At 43.0% G+C, this 22,631-nt stretch overlaps 1 long non-coding RNA gene across 1 annotated transcript in view; it reads right to left on the reverse strand.

Annotated features, from left to right (window-relative positions):
• Positions 1-12,325: 12,325 nt before the first annotated feature.
• Positions 12,326-22,631, reverse strand: part of LOC133270990 (uncharacterized) — a 169,068-nt gene continuing 158,762 nt past the window's right edge. Inside the window, exon 3 of the long non-coding RNA XR_009743979.1 lies at positions 12,326-14,426. This is a non-coding gene — a long non-coding RNA (uncharacterized LOC133270990). The remainder of the gene's footprint in view (positions 14,427-22,631) is intronic.

Genomic DNA, 22,631 nt, shown 5'->3' on the forward strand with positions numbered 1-22,631 from the left:
TACCATAATATTGGGAGAACCCCCCCCCCCGTTTCTTTTTGAAGAAGAGCTCATTTATAAGTCTGAAAGTTTGTAAGGATTCTGCTGCAGAGCATGTGTGTGGGGAGGAGGCGGCGGAGGGGAAAACAAAGTCGGAGGAGGAGTTGGAAATGGAGGCTGTTTCTTTGACACTCTCCTTTTCATACCATCATTTCCCTTTTTCCAAGTACCAGAACGTTTAGCACTTCCACCCACCCCCAGCAGGGTGGGGGGTAGGAATAAGAGAAAGAGTTTTTGTTGTTGCCTTTGTTCTAGCTTGTTCTGCCATGCAGAGACTGTATCAGCCTTAATGCCCCCCAGCTGTTAATCAAAATAATATAAGGATATTAAAAACCATTTGTGCTTCTCTTAACTACCAAGTACCCTCAGACTGCTGTATCCCAGTTAGGCTCAGTGGCAGCTCCAGGCACCCACCAGACACTTAGCATCCCTTGATAAAGAGGGATGTGCAGGGCACAGCCTGGGTGCTGGCAGGGTGCAAAGGGGAATTGGCAGAGGCAGTTGTGTGGCATGAACCCCCCCGCCCAGTCACCTTGATGGCTTGCCAAAGACAGCAAGAAGCTTCCTGCCCTACTTTGCCTATCTCTTCGAAGCTGGATGGGACCTTTTCTGTGGAGGTTGTATTGCTGCCCAGCAATATATAGTAGAATCACCCCTAAAAATGTCACTGGTGTGGGGGATTGCATATTTGGCTAAGGTGATACTGCACTTGATCTGGGAAGAGGGAAAGGGAACTGTGCCATGATTTGCCTTTAATCCTTTAAATGGCGTGAGTCAAATGCAAAGTGCCTCTGTTACACGTGGTTATGGAAACATCAGGAAGGCAAGAAAAGCAAATGGTAACCATGATCAGTATTTGCCTCACAGCTCCTGGACCTGCATGCAGCTGGGTGGAGGGTGGGAGGAACCGTGCCCATCTGATAGATAAGAAAGAAGGGGCCCTGGCAAAGCTGAATAGCCTGGATATCACTATGAAGAGTGCCAATGTATAGGAAAGGTGGGGAGTGAATAAAAATCCCACCCCTGAACACACTGTGTACCCAAACCTGAACAGAAAGTCCATGGGGCAACTCCATCCCCAGGAAGAATCAAGCTGACCCTTGAGACCCTGGCTTTGGCTTTTGGTGACTCTGCACAAGAAGGTGACCTACCTTTTAAAGTGAATGAGGCAGCTGTACAATACAGCTATTTATTAACCCAGCTTGCAGCAAAAGCCTGCCATTTTTATACAAGCACATATATAATTTACCAGAGTCCCTTTCAAAGAGGAGCACACAGTGGGAAGCCTTGACCTGCAAAGTACTTGGCTAATACTTATAATCCAAACACAGGATACACAGTCATTGTGCTTTATTTTACAAATCATACATTTGTGCACCTTGCATAGGCTACTAAATGTGGCTTTCAGGGTAAGGCTGTAGTAAATTGTACCAACCAGCAAAACATGAACTGCTGAGTATGGCATTTTTAGATACGGAAGCAGTGAGTCTAATTGCTAGGCTAGGAGAAAAGGGAATGACTATAAATGTGAAGCGTGGTGATACAACTGGGTATGCAAGATCCTCTAGTGATGCTATTCCTGGCTTTCCCTGTTTCCAGTTTGTATCGTGACTATGACATAACCATAAGGACACAGTCATCAGCAGTCACTGACTGATACTGGGGGCACAAGCATAGAGCAAGGCAAGCCAAGGAATCTTATCAAAAGTTTTCCTCCATGTTTTAGATACTGCCATGAATACAGCTTTCACAAAGGTTTGGTAGGTCCAATTTCTCTCTTCAATGAAATCCCAGGAGTGTGGAAACAAGTGGCACAATTTTTACACTTTTCATCTTTTTTCACAACCCTTACAAGTTACATTCATAGCTGCAGATGTATATATATCTTTTTGTTCCCAGAAAAACACACTGACTGGCAAAGCCCCCAGTAGAGCACCGGCATACTTTATGCTAACCTTGCCAGGCCCTTTTAAAAAAGCTTTAAAATACCTTAAATGAGAAATGACATTATTTTTATCTTTTTATATCCCTAGCATTCAGTCAGGCTCATAGTGCAATATGTAGCTCATACTGGCAGTGTCCAGTGCTCACTCCTGCCACATTTGTCACATTGTACTTCATTCCTACCTCTGCCTATCTTTGTACATCCTCCTGTAATATCACTAGTACACCCTCGAGCATGTCTGCATAGTAAGGATTACATCTTTCTACCTTTTATCTTTTCTTTTGCATATTGGAACAGGCATGACTATACTTGTAGTTTCTTCTTTTAATCCACCTTTGACAAGATTCATTTGCCACATTATTTTTTAACATGTCTTTTCAAAGAAAACCATCTCTACCTTGGCTTTTGGTGCTTTTTTCCCCTCATTATTTAATTGTGTATTTCTTGCCGTTGTCAGTCTAATGACTGTGTCCCCTTTACAACAGAGTCCTCATTTAGGACTGGCTCTCTAGCACCAAACATTTGTCCATCTTTGATGTAGTTTACTATCACTACATGCTTCCGTTCTGCAGCACTCACGCATCTTTTTTCCTCTGACTTTTCTGTCAGCATAAAACATATCTTCATATAACTTTACAACTGTGATGTTATACATCATGAATTTCTTCCTAATCCTTTTGTTTACCTTGTTTAGTTTACACTTGCAGCTGAATATCACATGTTTCTTCCCTTGTCTATACTGTGTGTGTAAAAGTTATGAGTTTAGCTAATTAAGACTTAATTTCGCTTTACTTAACAGGTGTTTTTTTCCTTCTGAGTAGCTTCTAAATTATTATAGAAGTCAATTCTGCCATTGTCTGCCAATATCCTGCTAAATGGCCCTCCTCCACATTTGTGAAGGGCTTACTAGTACCCGCACCTGCTTGACCTCAATATTTTTCCTATATATTTCAGAAAGAAAGAAAAATAAAAAAAAAGAAAATATCTGCAATTTTAGCCAGAAAGCTCATCTCAGCTCTTCAATTCCAGATTCATTACTAAAAGAAATACTTTTTTTAGGAATTAAATCGTCCTTCTTTGTACGTATGAGCACTGAATTCGGTATTTAAATGTGTACAAATATTGTTATTGTGAATGCTGCTGCAGTTGTCATTTCCCTCAGGCAGAATAAAGAAAAGTCCTACCCCTTTCGATTCCTGGTACAATTTAACTCATTTGGTGAAAACCCATCACTATGGCAATGGTACCAGGAGGGATGTGCTGCGGCAAGGAGCCAACACAAAAAAGAAAACACATGATCACGGCACCAGTGTAGCAACTCCTACAAGGGACAGGGTGTCAGGAGGTTGTGGTCCCTGTCCCATTTCTCCCTTGGAGCTGCATCACAATCATTTGCCCCACCTACATGGCTGATTCTGCCTGAGAAGGTGTGAAAGGAGCAGCCTTTTTGGAGCAACTCGGTGTGACCCAGTTGCTGACCGTCAGCAGCTACCTGGGAAAAGCAGTGAGAAGCAAAGCATGCATCACTTTTCCCCATCTGCAGGTAATGGTAACATTTGCACAGCTTTAAGAAGCTGATCTCTTCAGTTGGATGTCTCACTAGAAACCAAGTTAGCTTAATAATTGTGATCAGTAAAGACTGCTACTCACCAGGGACGGTATTAGCAAGTTCTGCTTATCAAGGACACATTTAGGTACTGCAGTACTATTGAAAGTGGGGCTTGTTTACTGGTGCAGAAAACTGGCCCTGCTCCTTCTATGTCTTTATAATGTCCCTATCCTGCTGCTTCCAGAAGTTGTACCAGAAAACCCAAAAAGCAGAAAATGTGAAAACACAGCCAAAATGAGCTGCCTAGCCCCATCAGTTAACCAGGGAGATATCAGTGATGGCTTTTTGAAGGAATGAGGCACATGAAGAAATTCCTATTTATAATCCCCCCTCTTCTCTGATTTGTAGGCTTCCCCCCCCCCCATGACCTAAATACAGTGACTTCTTAAGATCATCCTCTTTCAGGCTTAGCAAAACCCTAGAGTGAATTCTTACCCCTGTGCCTTAACTAACTGAACATGTATTTAATCCAGTGCTTCATCAGATTCCTAATCCAGATGAGGAATTGATGCAGCTGCTGTCTGGGCTGGAAGGAGCTGAGGATGGAGGGTGCAGCTGGATGGGGCACAGTAAAATGGACGGAGTGTCTCCTTACGTTCTAGAAAACACACCCTCGTGTAGTGTCTGATGGATTGACTTCCATGTTCACCCCCCTCAGCAAAGGGCCCTGTGGGGACCTACTCCCTGCTGGTCATAAACAGCTCCGAGATCCTCAGAGGAGAGATGTTCTAATTGCACAAAACAGTGTTATGACCAAGAGGTGTGGGGGCTGTTTCCCAGATGCAGGAGAGTGGATGAGCAGGGGTAAGGGCAGGCAGATAGTCAATACAACAGCTACCCTGGGTAGCTTACTGTAAGGCTTTACAGAGCTTTAGACCCAAACCAAAGCCCTCTGCTGCTGCCCTGTCCAGTGCTTTGTGGAGGACCTCCTCACAGATGAATGCAGGGCACTGCTCTGTGATCCAGTGAGCTGGGTGGGAGCAGCAGTGATGGAGGGGAGCTGTCTGCTTGCCTCTGCCTCTGCTAGACACCAGAAAGAGTCCATATTTCTCTGCTTTGGCAGGAACTGGGAAGAAAGATGCTCAGAGTGGAGGACTCAGTGACAACCTTCCCTACGGAGCGGTCCTCAGGAGAAGCTTTGTGTACTTCCACTGTGCAGATGAGAACAGCTGGAAAAGAAAACTGAAAAAAATACTGCAATGTTATTAACAGAGACCCTGCAGTTACTGAGCTTTAGAAAGACATAAGGAACACCCAGGAGACATTGCTGCCATGGGGACCATGAACCTGGGGATCTTTGCTATTCACAGAAGTAAAATTTGCCAGTTTAAAAGGTAATAGGCAATAGTTTGGGCTGAAGAAAAGCAAACTGTAGCATGGGGTTTAGGCAATGGGAAAGAGAGTGCCTCTAATCAATTGGTATTTCTGCCAGGCAGGGATAAAAGATCCTGTGTAAATGGGGAAAACTCAAATCTCTCTGAACTGTTTGTTGCAATGCTTTTTCACCTATTGCCTTTGAATAGGGCTGTCCATTACAGAAATAACCATTCATTCAAAACCTCTCCTTGCTTATGACAGTTCCTTGGGGTTAGGAAGAAACAGGATGATGTTTTACCGCCTCAGTTCAGCTGTTAGCTGCTGTTCAGCCCTCCAGAGCCAAGCACCAGATCTGCTTATGAAGAGAGGGAACATCAAAATTAAGCATGGTGCTTGGAATGAAAAATGAAAAATGAAAACCATTCTACTGCAGCTTTCAGGATGGTTAACGATGGATTTACCTAATGGGCCACTTTGATCATTTGCTTCACACACTGTCTCATCCTGCAAATGGCTGAATGCATCCTGCCATGAGCAGAGGTTCTTACACTCCCTGTGAGGAGCAGAGGATGCTTGACATCACACAGAAAGGGGTCCCCAAAACTAATTTGATCCTGATGAAGAACTCTTGTAGAGAAATAGCCCTGTAGAGCTTTGCATGCGATAAGGTAATTAACAGATCATAGGACCACTTGGGACATTAAAGACTCAGTGTACCAAATGGACCAAAAGGGCTGCAAATTCTGCCAAGGTTAATTCAACTGTGGTACATTAAAATAAGAAGTGAGAGAACAGAAATAAATAGGTTCAGAGTTTTTCACACAGCAGCTCTGAACTATTACTTTTTTTTCTACCATCTGAAATCTTATTAACCTGTGATTTTTTTTACCACCCCCCTTTTTGTGATTGCTTGTGATTGCTCTAAATGACTCGGGTGTATGACTTCCAAGAAAGCTTTTGAAGTAGTTCGTAAATGCAGTAGAAAATAGTTGTAAACAGTAATTGAAAAAGGAAAGAAGAAAGCACTATCTGCCTTTTTTAAAGACATTGTTCAATAGGAAGATAAAATGTATACTCAGCTCATTTTTCATGAAGGAATTAGGAGGAGGAATAAAAATCCTCTTGTTCTTTGCCCTGTCTGTTCAGGTGAGATGCCCCACAATGCAGGCTCTTCTTGTTCTTGTGGGTACAGAGAGGCCCAAGGAAAATTGAGCTCTCATTGGCCTTCTTGCTCTAATCAGCATCATTCCAGTTTAATAAGTGGAGAAGTAGCTGGTCAAGATCTCAGCCTGAAGAGGAACTGCTGCAGAATGGAAAGAAGTGGTCTGCCCAGGCACTGGGGGGATGCTGAGGAGCCCTGAGCATCTGTGGGGGTAACGTCCTATGCAGCATGGGCACTGGCAGCAGCACGGGACATGCTGCCAAGGAGCAATAGGCAGCAAGGGCACTCATCTACCCCAACAATATTTCTGGTAGCAGACACGAGAGGACATCTTGAGTCTATTTGCCATCCAGTTCCCTTTAACTTTGGAATTTAACTCTCCCTTCACAGAAATGGTGCCTCCTGCACCCATCCATCTTCTCCAGCTTGTTCCCTCCCCCCTATTCCCCACATCCAGTCCCCCGATTAGGTGCCTCCTGCTGTTGCTATTTCCCCCGCCCCTCTTCTGAACAGCAGGGCTATAGGAAATGCAAAATAATCCAGAGCATTTGCTGTTTGCAGAACAGTGTTGCACAAAAGCAACATTTAGGTCACCAAGATGCCATGAACTGCCAGAAGCCATTAAGAAGATATTTTGCAGTCACATATTACAGAAATGTCAGCTAACAGAAGCTTTAAAATAGTGTTTTAAAGGGGTTAAAGGACATTTTCAAAGGAGATCTCCACAGCTATAGACTCAAGTCATGAAGTGGCAATCCTGCACAAGACCCAGATTTCAATTAGCCTTAGTTTCCATTTAACCTTTTTTTAGGGAGTAATGGCTCTCCTTATGTTCCAGCACAAGTCCTTGCTCAGTGCCTGGAGAAAAACCAGAGTCACAGAAAGTCACAGCAAACCTTAGGAAGAAATACATGGAACTGTCATCTTCTTATGTTACAGCAGCAATGAAAATATCCAGATTTTTTTGTTGCTAAGTACTTCATGCATGTGTAATACGATAAAACAGAGCGGGGACAAAAAAAGTCATTTTGGCTCTTCCCCGTCAATAAGGCTGAGAATTTGTGTCTAGAGACATGAGGCAGCTTCAAAGGGCAGGGCAGGAGAGAGATGTTGTGAAGAGAGAAGGAAGAGCTGAAGCCAGATCTCCCTGCTCAGGGATTTCAGTCTGTCACCCTGAATACACACTCGGGGTGGGTGATGATATCATAGAGAAGTTCCTGTCTTGTGGCATCTCCCCTGTGTTTCCAAGGAAATTGAGGGGAAATGCTCTGACTGGTAGCTCTCTGCAAGTAAAGCAAGAAGTCATTAACCAGGGCTGCCCTGCAAATACCAATCAGACTCTGGTGGCCAAATTTGGCAAAGCTTCCCTAGACTGCTGTCATTAGCATTTCCACTCGAGCAAAGAAAAAGAGTCCTTATACCTTCTCACTCACTCAGGCTGATGCATGGCTATTTTTGTCACAAAAATATCTTCCAACTCTTCTTCATACGTTTCCTCCTCTCAACCCTCGAGCTGCTGCCGCTGCATGAGTGCCCATCAGATGTTCACTCTTCAGTCTGGAGGCGTGAGGAATTATCTGCAAGGGCAAATGGATTACGGAGAGAATAGTTTTCCTTCCCTGACATCTCTATTTTCTCATCAGAGGCTCAGGCGACTCGGTGCCTTGGCTGAGGACATCTGGTTGTATGAAATACTACAGCATACACCTGTCTCCTGGCAGGCATGTGCACACACAGGTGTCGCGTGGCATTAGATTTGCTCAGCCATCAGAGATGCAGTTTGACATCCCCCTGGGGACAAGCTATAACTTTCTTCATGTTAGAACATACTGGAGACTTGAGGCCAATTTTATACATTTGTTTCTTTTTTTCTGATGCTGATCAAAAACGTTTTTACCATTGTCAGTGGAGTGGTTTTATCTAGTAATATCAGCATTTGATGCTACATAACATCGAAAAGTGGGACATGGAAGAATGGCCAATTGGCTGGAGAATAGCTGTGTTATCTTACAAATAAAAACTAAAGTAGAAATTCTGGCTCTTTTGTTGCTATTGGCTTTCCAGTGATGCTATTGTGCATCAGGCTTGCATGCTAGATGATGGAACAGGCAGTGCATTTTTAATCTGGTAAATAATCTGATGTCCCAGAAACCTTCTGCAGAATGAAAATTAATAAGACTTTTCTGATCATTTCTAAATGAACATCTTTCTTTAGCTTTTTTAAAGCGCCTATTGCTATACTGCCTGGATGCCAACATAAATAATCTTTTCTCCAGAGCATCTTCATAAGACTACAAACATTTATGGAAATAAAGAAAATAAACCTTGTTATTGTCCGAATAATCACTCATTTATTGATGGAGACAAGTATGCTCATTTTTCTTGCTCTCTGGTGATTAGATTATGATAAACTGTGACATTTAGTGGTAAACTTGATATGGTTGGTTACATAGAGCTTAAAAAAGTGGCTATCCAATTATTCTTTCATATGCTGGAGGAATACATTAACTACCTGTGAAGCGTATTGCAATGGTTATGAAGCAAACGGCACCCACTTCTCTAAGTGGCTGTGACAAATGCAAAGGTCACATATGTTTCCTGGCCCATCAATATTATTTTTGTTGTCTCCCTTTGCTGTCCCATGTTCCAGCAAAACCTTAAGCTCAAGTCAAAATGGTAATAAAGACTTTGCATTGACTGAGTAGAGGATTAATGTATAGACCTCTGGGCATGCAGGAGAAAGGCAGTTTCTGGTATACTAGACTCCACATAAGTTGAGAGCTAAACATCCACCCAAAACACTGCTTGGAAAGAGCTCACTAATGGATCCTAAAGAAAATCCTCCAGAGGGCTCCTTTCTTTAGTTAGATCTGAAGTTTCTACTTTTTAACCCAAAACAAGGACAAATTTGCAGACATGCTGAGTTTGTGATGAGGATTGCTGGAAATAAACTGCACAGTTTTCAAAATCAAAGCACCAAAATTCCTGTGAGGAATAAGTCTCTCTTAGCCACACTGAATTACATTCAAAAAAGAGCAGCAAAGCAGCTGGAATCCAACCTCTTTCCTTTGGGGATAGCCCCAAATCCTAGCCTATGAGATACCACCAAAGATCTCCCAGATCTGTTGTCATGTCAAAGATTAACTGTGCATCATTACCCATCTTGACATTGCACACCCACCCTTTCCTGCTGTGATCGGCAGATTGTCACTGTCGGCAGATGCTCACAAGACTGTATTTCCCAGCAGCTATGAAAGGATGACTAAACCCCCAGGAACAGAAGGGAGACACCCCTGGACATGAGTCTCTGTTTTGTCTAGATAACTTCATCTTCACAGCATAGGTCCTTTGAGAAAACAAACATCCAGTGACAGGCAATCCTCCAGCTTTACGAGACATTTGACATTTTTCTCTTCACAGGTTCTACTTATTTCCCAATGACTCTTGTTCATTGAACAAAGTCATCTGTATCGTCAGGAGTCTTCTGTCATGAAACATGAATTTTAGAATGCAACAGGATCTTGGCAGAAGCAATAAGGCATCTGGGCCAGTCAAGGAGTTAAACCATTCAAACAAGGTGACTGGGATTAGGAAAGAATTCAGCCCCTGAGGGAGAACGTGTGGGACAGACTCAAAAGATAGCATGTAATTAAATTCTTGGCTGCATGTATGCAAGGTTTAGAGGAACACTTTCCTTTGTCCTTCTCTATTCCTTCCCCTGGGCAAAGATCCTGCACGTGTGTTTGTCTTCCTTGACTGGTGCTCTGAGCCAGGTGAGTGGGGGCTGCTCTGGGCAGACCTAAGGCTTGAGGGTATTCTATGCATTCTATAATTCTATGTATTTGCCACTTCCCCAGTTGTGTTTGGTGTTTATACCATGCATGGCACCAGAAAGTTAAGGTTCGTATAGAAATGAAGGCCCCTGGCTCCACGTGCACCATCTATTCCTGGACTCCTTGCTATGTCCCCGCTCCCCCTCTTCCTCCCTTCTGCAGGCAGCTCACTGCCTGCGGCACTGCAGCCTGCAGAGCTGCAGGGATCCTTGACTAATAACTGAACACACTCAGCTCCCTTGCTGTTTCACCACCTGTATTCCCCAGCCTTCAGCCTAGCAACTGGAGGATCATATATCACCCTCTGTCTACAGGGAACTGCCTTTACTCACGCCCGTGCCTCTGCTTACTTGAGGCTTCCTCAGTTTCCAGGCTCCCAGAACAAGCTCTGCTTTCTGCTGCCTGAAGTCTGCACATTCCTTCCTATGCTCAGCATTTCCTCAGCAGGTCATGCAGCCTGTTTTGCTTTTACCTGCAGTTTGCAGAAACTGCCTTCTCCTCTGGGGTAACAAGGGAGATCTGCTAATCAGCCTGGGCTGAACCCCTTGCAAAGTAAAGCTGCTGCCTTTTGAGTTTTCATGTCGGCCTGAGGAGGTAAACCCCAGCACGAAGCCAGCCAAGGAAGCCCAAATGTTCTGATGAGAACCAGCAGGGCAAGGAACTGCAAAAGATTTGAAAATTTACTTCCCTCCTAACTTCAGTAACTCTTTCTGGCTTCACAGACTCAGGGGAATAAGCATCAATAGCAGGCGCACTTGCTGTGGATGAGAATTCGAGTCCTAAATCTCAGCAGTTCCCTGCAGTGAAGGACTGCTGAGCAACAAGGTGTGTGATAGAGCAGAAATCATTTCATATCATAATAAGGCACTTTGTTGTCCTAGGATATCTCGTGCCCCCTGCCTCTGCAACCAGCAGGTGCAAGGGCAGCTCTTCTCCCCATGCCCTTGAGTGTATCACCAGAGGTAAGACACTGCTGCTATGGCAATTTGGGGTCCCACTAAGAGCAAGAAGCTACCATTCCTCACAAGTGACGGGAGTTGTCTCTGCTCGTCCCTTGCTACAGCCCTGAATATCCTATCAGTGCAATTTCCACTACCCCACAGCACATGTTACCCTGGAAGTATCATTGAACATAAGGCATAAGAATTCTGTTACTATATTTATTGTTCATGCACTTTGGGTTTGCATGGGTATGATGTACAGTGCTGCTCTGCAGCACGGCATAATTTCTAGCACAGAATATAGCAGCATATTGCAGCACAAACTCCTCTCAGATGGGATTTTAAATGTCCATCTTTAGTTAGCTGTGCAAGAAAGACACAGGCAGGAGCAGGAGAGATGCTCTCAGCTCTCACTGACTGCAGCATTGGAAAGGGATCAAAGCATCAGTACCTCACTTGCCACAGCCACAGGTACCTGAAGTGACTTGACATCTTGCAGCCTCATGATGCTGTGAATTTGCCTGCTGAGGTTGGAGTTCTGATTGCATCCACATTCATCCTGCAGAAGCAGAGCATGAAGGTGAAATGGAAAGAATAGATCTGGTTTGTTAGTATTCCCCCAGAAGCCAACTACTTCTTGGAATAATAATAATAATGATAAGGATGATAATAAACATTCCAGTTGCATATCAGGAAAACGTGAAGTGTTTACATGGAGTAGGGTACAAATAATTTATTCTGACTCACTAGAATATTAACCCAAGTTTAAGACAGGGGTGCAATGTCTTTGATTGTTATTTCCAATCTGGGTAGGGGAGGAGGTTTCGGTCTGTGCTACTCTTATTTCAACTCAACTATATCTGCATTCTCCTTCCTAATTTAATACCTAACTTCTTATTCCTCCTTGCAGTTCTGTATTTCTTCTGTGTGACTTGCTTTATTTTTTTGCTTTCTTTCTCTTTTATTCTTTTGGACTCCTCAATGCTGGTTTTTTCCTCCCACCTTCTATTTTCCCTCAATTCCCTCAATCAGAAAATCCAGCTTTTTAAATCCATTTAAGCTTTTTCAGAGTTAAGCTTGTGACCTAACACTTCCCTTAGGATAACAGATTGAAATATTTACTTCCCGAAGGAGACCCACAGTGTGAAGGAACCACAAGCTGGACCCACTTCAGCCATTTTCTTGGGAATACTGATTTTCTCTCTCACTTTATCAAGTGCTTTATTTTTAGGGCAGCTGGAGCATAAATAATCGATATCGCATAGATGAGGCTGAGTAGTGGAGACATAACAGTCTCCTGCCAGGTCCAACAGCCTATTGAGGCATAGTAGGGTAATTCAGAAATTATAGCAGCCCAATAAGTGGGCAACAAGTTTACTGAACACCAACAGCAACACTTTCCAGGGATATTTATTTGGCTGTCAGAGTATGAGAAATAGCTGACAAACAGCATTGTACTGAGTTTCCACACCATTGTCCCAAGAACTATACGCTAAGCTGCTGGAAACAATGATTTATCCCACTGGGTTTGTTAATTATAAGATGAATGGGCAACCAGAGACATTAGCAAGAAAAGAAGAAACCAATGTGCAGTGACCATATGTTCCCGAAATTTATTCCCAATACACTTAAGCTATTCAGAGCAATACAACTTTGACTTTTTGAATCTTTACAGATGTTTTTCCAGTGTAAGGCCCAGTTAAGCACATGCCTAACATCAAACTCAAAAGGAGTTTCACTGACATCCTTTGGGTTTCTCTTACATATACACCAAAGACTAGAGTTTCATTGACCTGGCAACTGCTGTAATGTGGGCAATTCCTTGGCAGCTAAGCAGCAGACATAATCAGATTATGGGATTATGTTCTCTGCTCTGTGTGTGTATGCACACAACTGTGAAGTCTCTCCCCTCAAAACCACCTGGGGCTTCACAGTTACAAGGCCCAGAGACTTGCAGTTCCATGGACTCCCACTGGCAACCGAAGTACCTTTTCTTCCATCAAGGCTTTTCCACTGAAAACTTCTACTTGCAATTAATGTTTTATTTTGGTGATGGCCTGCAGCATGCCTTCTGGCAGTACTTAAAAATGGTAGTGGAAAAGCAAGAGACATTTGTTTGGGGATGTATTTATGTCAGAGATTTAGGAAGAAGTAAAGATGTCAAAGAGAAAATATCAATAATTACAGGATTGGCCTCTCTAAGTAATGCTCTGCAGAACTAAGAACTCAAAACCCAGCAACTCCTGAAGGTCTAGGCAAAAGGCTTAGTACATATATTTTGCTCTTTTGAGCACGGCAGCAATTTGTGGGAATACACAGAAGCTTAATAATTGAGACATTGACAGCAGTATTTTCCATCTGTTCAAAGCTGTCACACAGATACTATTTCCGCTCCTATCCATAGCTTAAGCAGGAGGATGTATGTGAAGGGATTCACAGGGAAGCAGATTCTCAGCGAATGTGTTCAAATCAGACATACACACGTAAGATGGGGTGTAACTCCACATACACATTAATGCTGTAGCTTTTGACACCTTGGCAAAATGACTGACAAAGGCAGTGGAAGAAATGACAAAGCAAAGTTGACACTCAAGCTTTAGCTCACCATTGCTCATTTTCTGCGTTTCTCATTTGTCGCTGGTAGTGTTTCACAGTACTGCCAAGGAGTGCACAAGGCAACTGTGGAGGGACATCCCAAATTTCCTGTTTGAAACATCGCTTGTACTGCACTCCTTTTAAAATAAAAAAAAAAAATAATAAAAAAATATTGAGAAGTCTTCTACCAGGAGATGTCGGCACCAGCTGTATTCATCAGAGACCCCCAGCTGGGCTGGGGACTTTCTTGTAGTGTTTATTCTGCAAGCGTCTTAAGCAATGCAGTGTGGGATTGGTTATCAGTGGTACAGGTGAGCAGGCTGCTGGGTAGATACCCCTATTTCTGAGGCATCAGTAAAATGTCTGATGATTTTGGAAACTGTAATATGCTGAGCTTTGTAGTTGCCTTGGGAATAGAAACTCTTGCTGCACCGGAGGGACATCTGTTTACATCCCCTTAGATCACATTGTGCATTTAACCTAGGATTACACAGAGGCAGGAGCACCTAGCGTTTGATGGCTTGGTGTTGCTTGCAGTGTGAACAGGAAAAGAGAGAGTTTTGCAAAGATCTCACCAGGGAAAAGAAGAAAGCACCTCCTAGTCCTTGACTCCATAGGAGGAAACTGAACGTAAAATAACAGGCGTTAGCTCCCATCAGATTACAAAGCTTGAAATAACACAGTAATTGCAGCTCTATTCCTGGCCCTTGCATTTGCCAGAAACTGTTAACTCCTCTCTGACAATGCAGCCAGGTGAATGGTCCCTGGTCCAAGGAACTCCAGGAAGAGGTGGGCAGGTGTTGGGGGTACGAGGTGAGCAGCCAGAGGACACCTCAGCGTGGGAACATCTCCAGTAGATTCCTCTTGGATTGGGGAAGATGCTCCCTCCTCTCTGCTGGCCCACAGGCAGCATCGGCTGGCAGTGAGGAGGGGGAGCACACGGCAAAGAGCTCGCCTGCTGCTGTGGAAGAGGAATAGCAATCTCCTAAAACAGCCATAAAGAGGGAAAAGCAATTATAATTTGTGAAAGTGATAATAGATAACCAGGTAGCATTTAATAGCTCTACGAAGATATCTTGGAGGATATCTCCTATCGACATATCTCAGAATTTATTAAATTGCTTTCATTATTCAGATTCATTTTGAATTCAGTGCCAAGAGCTCCCTGGCACCGTGGAGGACTTTTAATATTTTGATTTGTCATTATCATCAGCTTGCCTTGGAAAGGAGCTTCAACTACACATGCAGAAGACAGTTTGCTTGCCACATATTTTGGTTTTAATAGAGACAAGAAGAAAAACAGAGGAGGGAAGAACTGGGACATTTTGTTCTTGTGGCTTTAAGATTCTTTGGAAAATCAGTTATTGATAGGTGGCCCTTTTTGGGAGATTCAACTATACTATGATGTTCAATTAAGCTTATTGAAAGAAGATTAAGAAACAATTTAATCACAGTTTGTGGGTACCTACATAGGAAAAACATTTAATACAAAAGGGTTCTTTATTCTAAAAGTCAAAGGTATTAAATTGCTGGAAGTTGAATTCAGAAAAGGTTAAATTAGAAATAAGATTATTTAAATTATTTATTTCTTTTTTAACAGCAAAACCACTTTACCATTGGAACAAGTGATCAAGAGTCCAGAAATCCTGGCTTTAAATCAAGATGAGGTGAACTGATATGCTCTACTCCCACAGTTGCTCAGGTTTAGGGTTAGGAAGTGTTCACCTGGGGGCTGGTTGTGCCTGCTGACTGTAGGTCCTTGGGGGCTGCCTCCTTTTTGCTGGGCTTAGCCCCCTGCAACAGGGTCCTTTGGAAAGTCAGGAGCTTGAGTTCATGCTCAGACTACTGTGTTGTGTCTGGGGTTAACTCCAGTAATGTGGGGATATATCCTGCCTGCGGTGTGGCTGAGCCTCCTGGCAGCAGTTGGCAGGTTGGGAGGTTTGATATGTATCACACAATTTAATTACTCAAGTTCTGACAGACAGATGACACTTCCTAGCACTGCAGATTCAGGGACTATCCTGACCAAAAACATTGACTGTAAGGAAATTAAGAAGAAAGTGCAAGACTGTTTTTGTCAAGGTCTAAAATCCAAAATGGATTCACATCCTGAGCTGTAAAACATAAGATTCTTTCTCAAGCAGTACAAGCCACCTCACATCACAAAACCACTGGGAGCCATAAATCTCCTAAAGGAGAACTTGTTTTTCTCCTAATTTTCATGTTAGCTGCAGTCCAATGTCTTCCCATTACCAGCCTTGGCACCTTGGTGTAGTAGTGATGTAAACATCAATATTTTAAAGTTAAAGAAGAATACAAAATAAAATTGAATTCCAGCAAGTATAAAGGAAATACAAAAATGTCTTTCCTATTGAATCCTCTGCAGATTCCAGATAATGGATTATTCATAGACCTTCAGCTCATAATAAGATGCCCTTTATTCTTGGAATTTGAAGCATTTCTCTCTTAAACTGCGATTATTTTCTGATTCCATTACCAAATTCAGTTTTGACATAGTGATACAATTTCCTTATCTCTCTCTTTAAAGTCACTGCATTAGACTGTGTCAATGAAAACAGCAACATTTTCCATGTGCGTTTTTTTCCATACGTGTGATGTTTATTAAAAAAAATAAATCTGAGTGATACTTCACAGCACAGCAAAATGGTGTGCAGTGGGAAATACAGCTGTACCTTGCAGGTGCTTCTAGCTGATATACAAAAAGCACTGCTTGGCCACACACCGCAATAGCTTTTAACAAACAGCAGAAGCATCTCTGACTCCCAGCAACAGCTACCTATCTGAAAAGACAGCAGAGATGAAGAATGTCTGTAATAGGTGCAAACTGGTAATTGATCCCAATTTGGCAAGGACCACCATCCCTCACCTGGCTCCAGTATGTACCATTCACTCACCCAGAGTCAAGTGCGTGTACAACTTCCTTGCTTCATGTGGCTTACTGGGGAGGAAAAACATCAGCTCTGGGGGTTTTGGTTTGCTTGATTGTTTCTGTTCAATACAAGGACCTATATCAGTTTGGCTGTTCCTTGGGAAACTCAGCTGTGAAAACTTTGTGCAATTCAGAAATCCCCTGCTAGCTGCTGAAATCTCTACTGCTATTTGGAAGGTAGGATTCATCTTTCACATAACAAGAAGTTCCCTAATCACTCTACCTGACACAGTTCCCCATGTTTATATAGATGTTTTATTTCTATGGCACTTTCTTAGATATAAAACAAGGGAACAGATTGATTTCCTAGTTAGAACCATGCAAAAATGTCCCTAAGACTTTTCTATTTTTTTTAATGGTATTTTAAAACCTCTACTGCACATTAGCCTATTCTTCTTTAAGAATTATCCTCCATCAAAAGAAGAGTGACTCAATGTTCTTACAGTCTTTTGCCCTCTCTAGCTTTTATGATCCTTTGCCACTAATGCTCAGACTTGCTTTAGACAAACTGAATTTTGAGGGCTCCATTTTCATTTGTGAAATGCATATTAATTCAACAGGGCATTAGATGACTTAATTAACATTGCAAAACTTTGATAGGCTCAGATGTTAGACCATCCAAAAGAACTGGCTGTAAAGTAGATAAAACCGTAGTCCACCATCAACTACTTGTTTTTAATGAATTTCAGGCCCTGATCACAGGCATGCAATGAGATTTGGCTGCCTTATTGTCTCCAACGCTACAATCCTCTGTGATGCTGATGACCCGTTAGTGTTATTTTGAGGAAAAAGCACAACTAAAGCGACTTTAGCACTGAATAACCGCCTGTCTAATAATAAGGTCTACCAGAAGCAGCTCACTTTGCAGGGGAACTGTAGCACAGGATAATTGAACTTAATATAGTTATGTGCCTTTGCCTTTGATTTGGGCCACACAACTAAATTTGTGGTCAATTACAGGGCCTGTGAGAGTGAGCATGAAGGCATAATTAAAGGTTAGTAAGAGGTGGACACAAAAGGAATAGCTCTGAAATTCAAGTCAGCTAATTCACTCTGGTTGCAGGGACATAAACAAGTGTTCAGCTATGCAGAGTTCAAAAGGCCATGTGTGCAGGTAGCCCCAGCTTTTCATTGCCAGAGATCTCCAGGGCAGCAGAGGCACATCCGTTTCTTGAAATGGATGAAAGAAACATTTTTGGAATGACTAAGGGCTTTTTTTTTTTTTTTTTTACATTAGAAATTACACTTTCAAATAAAGAAAACTCTTTTCTGTGTTTCCAGCCACTCAGCAGTCAAGGCGTAGAACTCCAACCAAGGTCAACATGGCTCATAGCCCTTTTGATCCTCAGAAAAAAGCCCCAGTGGTGGTACATTAATGTACAGCCCTCTGCATAAGAAGGATGCATCATTTGTAGCTCAAATTAATGAAGTGAGATTTAGTAAGTCAGAGCTATATTTGATTTCATGTTACTCTATCTTCTCCAATGTACTTACAGCACAACCTTAGATAGGTCGCCTCTCCTCCTCATTATTTAAATTCCCTACCCGTAAAATGAGAATAATAATATTTAAACACCTCCAAGGAGTGCCACAAACCTCATTTGTTAGTGTACATTTAGAGACATCCATATGGAAGTTGTTACAGAAATTACAAAGTGCTGTAAGAAATCTTTCCCCCAAAAGCTGGTTTTCAGGATTTTGTGATTCACTGTAACCTAATAAAACACAGCTCTGAAAGAAACCAGGGTAAGCTCTGTATGCAACACTGAATGCTTCTAAAATGGTTGCAGTCCATAAGGATAAATCAAGGCACATCGAGAATTCATGAATCCACACCTGCTTGGAGTGTGCAGAAGTCCCGAATTCAGGAGAGATATATTCCTGCTCTGGGATGATTGCTTGTTGTGATAAGAATGCAGAGAAAGCAATATACAACCCAAATGATTAAATGCAAGCAGCAAAAGTCCACTGTAAAAGCAGCAGTCCAGAGTGTGTGTCAAAAGTGAATTATGAAAATAGCCTCGTACATCCATGGCAATTTCACAGAGCCACTCTGATAACAATGAACACAACAGTGTGCAATAGGAACAACAATGACCAGAATTATTTCAAGCAATATATTTTTTAAGGACAGTCACTTTAGTTCTCTCTTTGCATCTGTAAATGGCAGCTGAATTAATGATAAATATGACTTGAGCAACAAAAGATTCTGCATTATAATCTATTATCTGCCCTCTTCCTGCCTGGAAGTGGTATGAAGATATTCCTTACAACTGAACTGAAGATGATCTTGTACCGAGTGAACCATAGTTTGCACAGATAAACTAAGAGGCTGGGGAAGAACAAAATGCCTCTCAGATCACTTGGCGATTGCTTGCAAGGTTGTAGGGATCTGTGTAGCTTTGTATTTCACTGTAATGCAATTTCCCTGCTGGGATCTCAAAGCACTTCACAAACATTAATGCTAAGATTCACACATGGTTATTTCCTTGCATGGGAGATTTCCAGGGCTGAGTTTTGCTGCTGTTATTAAGGCAGAGAAGGGCTAGAGTGCTACTGAGGGACCTTGTATAAAAAGACACCACTTTGTATGAGTGAGGGTAGACATGCTCAGGCTTCAGTGAGACCTTCTAAGTGTGCAGCTGTACAAAAGGAGAGTCAGACACTGAGCAAATTCAATGGAAAAGAAAAAAATGTTTCTGTGGATGAGCTATGTCACCTTCATCAAACTGACTGTTACGAAGCAGAGGAATGGGCGTGGAAAAGCAGCAGCCTCAGAGTAAAAGGAGGTATCTTAGGCATGGGGGATTATTATTTGCTTGATACTGGGAGGTGGATGAAGAGCAGTAGAGGCTGCTCAGGCTTCCCTGACCCTTTGCTGGGAGGTGTGAACGGTGGAGCAACATCCTTCCCATCACCCCATCCACTCACTAACACTATATGCATGAGGCAGGCAGACACTCAGTGCTTCTAGCTTATCTCAGGCAGTCCTATATTCCGCTTTCTCCCACCGGCTTCATTATAGAAGTTCGTGCATGTCAAGTGATATTACCTTGGCAGCGCTTTCCCACCGGAGTGCTTCCTAAAGGCATTTAGAGCTTGAGACGCTAAAAGTGCTTCTACTCATCTAGGCTTTGGCTGCTGCCACTGCAGATATTTTCTCTCTCTTCAGAGGTTCTCATAAGATCATGCATCTGTTTTAAAAACAAACAAACAAAATCCTAACCAGGCAACAAAACAAGCCAAACCCCAGCTCAGGTTTAGGCAGTCAACTCTGCTATAAGCATCATACCCAATAACAACTGTAGACGTCATTTGCATCCTATATAAGCTTCACTCCTCTATCTGTATGCTTTGATTGGATTAGGATCCTTCACTCTAGAGCAGGGGAATTCGTTGCTATTTTTTTCAGCAACTCAATTTTGCCCAATGTTGTGGGGAGCAGCCTTCATTCAGAAAGTAAGGGCATTACTTTACTTTTACCAGTCTGCTTTAAACAAATATTAGAGAGCAGTGCTCCCATGGGTACCATTACAGCAAACAGCAATTTTCCAGCAAGCTCCAGAGCAGATTGCTCCTGAGATGCTTCTGTACTTGTAGGATGTGTATTATGCACTTACGGCACTTCTGAGGGGGAGGGTGGTGAGGAACATTTTTCTGACCTTACAGAGGAATAACAGTGTACCAAGCTTGGCACGTGGCAGGGGTCGCGCCTGTGTCGTACAACCTTATTTTTATTTCCTGAGTGCAGAACTAGAGTTCATGATACGAACCCCCCTGCACAAAGAAGGGGCAGAGTGGGAGGACACAAGGCGTTTGCTGTTCCTTCCTGTGACATATCTATCCCCCAAGCCCTATGTCCCCACATGTGATGGGTGTGAGCCAAAGAAAGAAGGGCTATGCTCTTCCAGCCTGCACTTAGTAGCCTCTCCTTTCCCCAAATCTCTTTGTCTCCATTTCACTCTCCAGCTGCTTTTTTTTTCTTTTCTGCCCTGCTTGGCTCTTGCCATGGAAATTGTGATGATTTCCATTCGGCTCATCCCCTTTCATATCCTTCTCCCTCCTCATGCCCCCAGGCCATTTGTCTCTGTTAGGTCCTGCTGGGGTGGCTTGGGTCTCTCTGCCCTGTTCAACAGTATCCCACTGGGGGACACTCCCTGGAGCAGCAGGAACAGAGAGGCACTTCTCTCAAAACTCAATATATGCAAGGAAAATATAGTGATTGCAGATCTGTTCCTCCCATCACTGAATAATAGGTAGATATTTATTAGACTTCAAACCTTGTAGCTCACCCCTCCTAAGTCAAGAATGTCCCCAGTAGAGTTCAAAGGCAAATGGGTTAACTGACTCGGTAAAGAGACCTTCCCAAAAGTTAAACGTGCTTCTTTCTAATAAGATGTTAGGCTGCACAAAAGAATTATGTGTGTCTGTCTTCATGGCTTTCTAGTCATGACAGAGAAAGAACTCCAGACATTTCTGATTTATCTTTCCAGAATGAGAGCCCACAGAGTGACCAGATGTTTCCCCATTCATTAGCTAACACGGTTTGGTAATGCTGGGCTGGAGCTTGGAGCTGGGTGCTCTGCACACAGAGCTATCCCACCTTCCATGGTCCAGCTCTTCCCTAGCCACTGGGATGCACTGTCAGGCAACAATGATTTTACTTAGAAGTTTGGTCTGTAGGGGTACTGGCATGCTGGGAGCAATGAATGGATGCCTGTGCATATAGAGAGCGAAGTATGTATTTGGTAGGGTCTGCACACTGCCTAATACTAGATGAGGCCAGCTAGCGAAAATGGAATTGCTGCCTCAGATGTACTTCATTGGTATTCTGGAGACAGCTGGACTAGAGACTGCACAAAATTATTTTCAAACAAGAATTACAATTGGAAAGGCAAAAAGAGAGAGATGGAGAGAATTTGTGGGACATTTGTCAACTGAGAGCCTCAAGGTTGTATTCAAGCTGCCTTGCTGATGACAGAATAAACACAAGAAAACCTGGAACAAATGGATCAAAACAAGTAGATTCTGCCACAGATACTTAACGTTAAAAGGCTTTTCATTGTGGAAAGAGGGAGTGAACCCAGTCTGAATCCATGATGAACGGAACAACATGACTCTCTTCTGCTAAACATAGGCTGGCAAGGGAGTTCTGGTCAGGGTAAACATTGCACGTGCTTCTAAAGCCAGATTTATGCAACAAAGCAGCAATGCCTTACATGTTGAAGCACCATTCCCCTTCATATCTGCTACTGGGCTGACAGAGATGATGCTTAATTCTGGCAAATTTGTCCATCTTGACCTGCAAGTCTGATATTTGAGAAATTCTGTTCATTTCCAAATAAATAATGCATGGGCAGTCATGCATTTTTCATGCTAAGACTTTTAAAGGCCACTGTAGTGATGCATGTAAATTCAATTTCCCCCCTCTGCACACTCAACTGCTAAATAATTATTAACATCTGACTCGCAGCATAGAGAATGGCTGCACCATCCAGAGAATCCAGTTGCTTTGACACTGCTGCATCCTCTCCATCCCTGATAAAGTCAAGGAGAGATAATGCCAGGCAACAGCAAAGCAATCTGTCTCTTCCCCTCCAACCCCCTTTTTTCATTTCTTTTTTATAAGGCTCTACAAAAACACATGTGTATGAAGTGGAGCAGAACAAAGGGGCCGGCTCATGGATTTGACATTCTTCTGGAAGCACACTAATCCCTTCCAGAAAAGCAAAGCTGGTGCATTTATTTGTAGCTGTTGGTTAATCTGTGTGTCAGAGAACTGAGCATATGATGGGGCTTGGGATGGCTTTATCAGGCAAGTGACTAAAGGATGGAGAAGTGATGCTGCTAAACAAGGGCTTAGAAAACAAAGCCAGAGAGCAAATCTAGCATGATGGAGGGCGAACGTTAAAACCCTCCAGATTAACTCCCTGTGCATTGGTGTTGGCTGTGGGTGAGATCAGGACAAGAGCAGGGTCCTCCATGGGGCTTGGTGATGCTGTAGGTGTAGCAGCGTTGAAACACAGGGCAGCTCTTCAGTGAGTCAGAGAAGGGGCTGTGCTGAAGAAACCAGTGGGGGTTTCTCCCCACTTCAGGTGACACTCCTGGTATAGAAAGAGGAGATTCATCATGCAACTCTGGGCCCCTTTTTGGGAGGGGGATGAGGCAGAGAGCCTCCAAATCTTCCTTAAACTGCAGAACCAGCCTTGCAGAGACTTGACAGACAGACTGCTGAAGCAA

The sequence above is a fragment of the Pezoporus flaviventris genome, unplaced genomic scaffold (assembly GCF_033815535.1).
Source record: "Pezoporus flaviventris isolate CSIRO_AGI_PZ_B2104156 unplaced genomic scaffold, CSIRO_AGI_Pfla_v1 ptg000023l, whole genome shotgun sequence".
Taxonomy (NCBI): domain Eukaryota; kingdom Metazoa; phylum Chordata; class Aves; order Psittaciformes; family Psittacidae; genus Pezoporus; species Pezoporus flaviventris.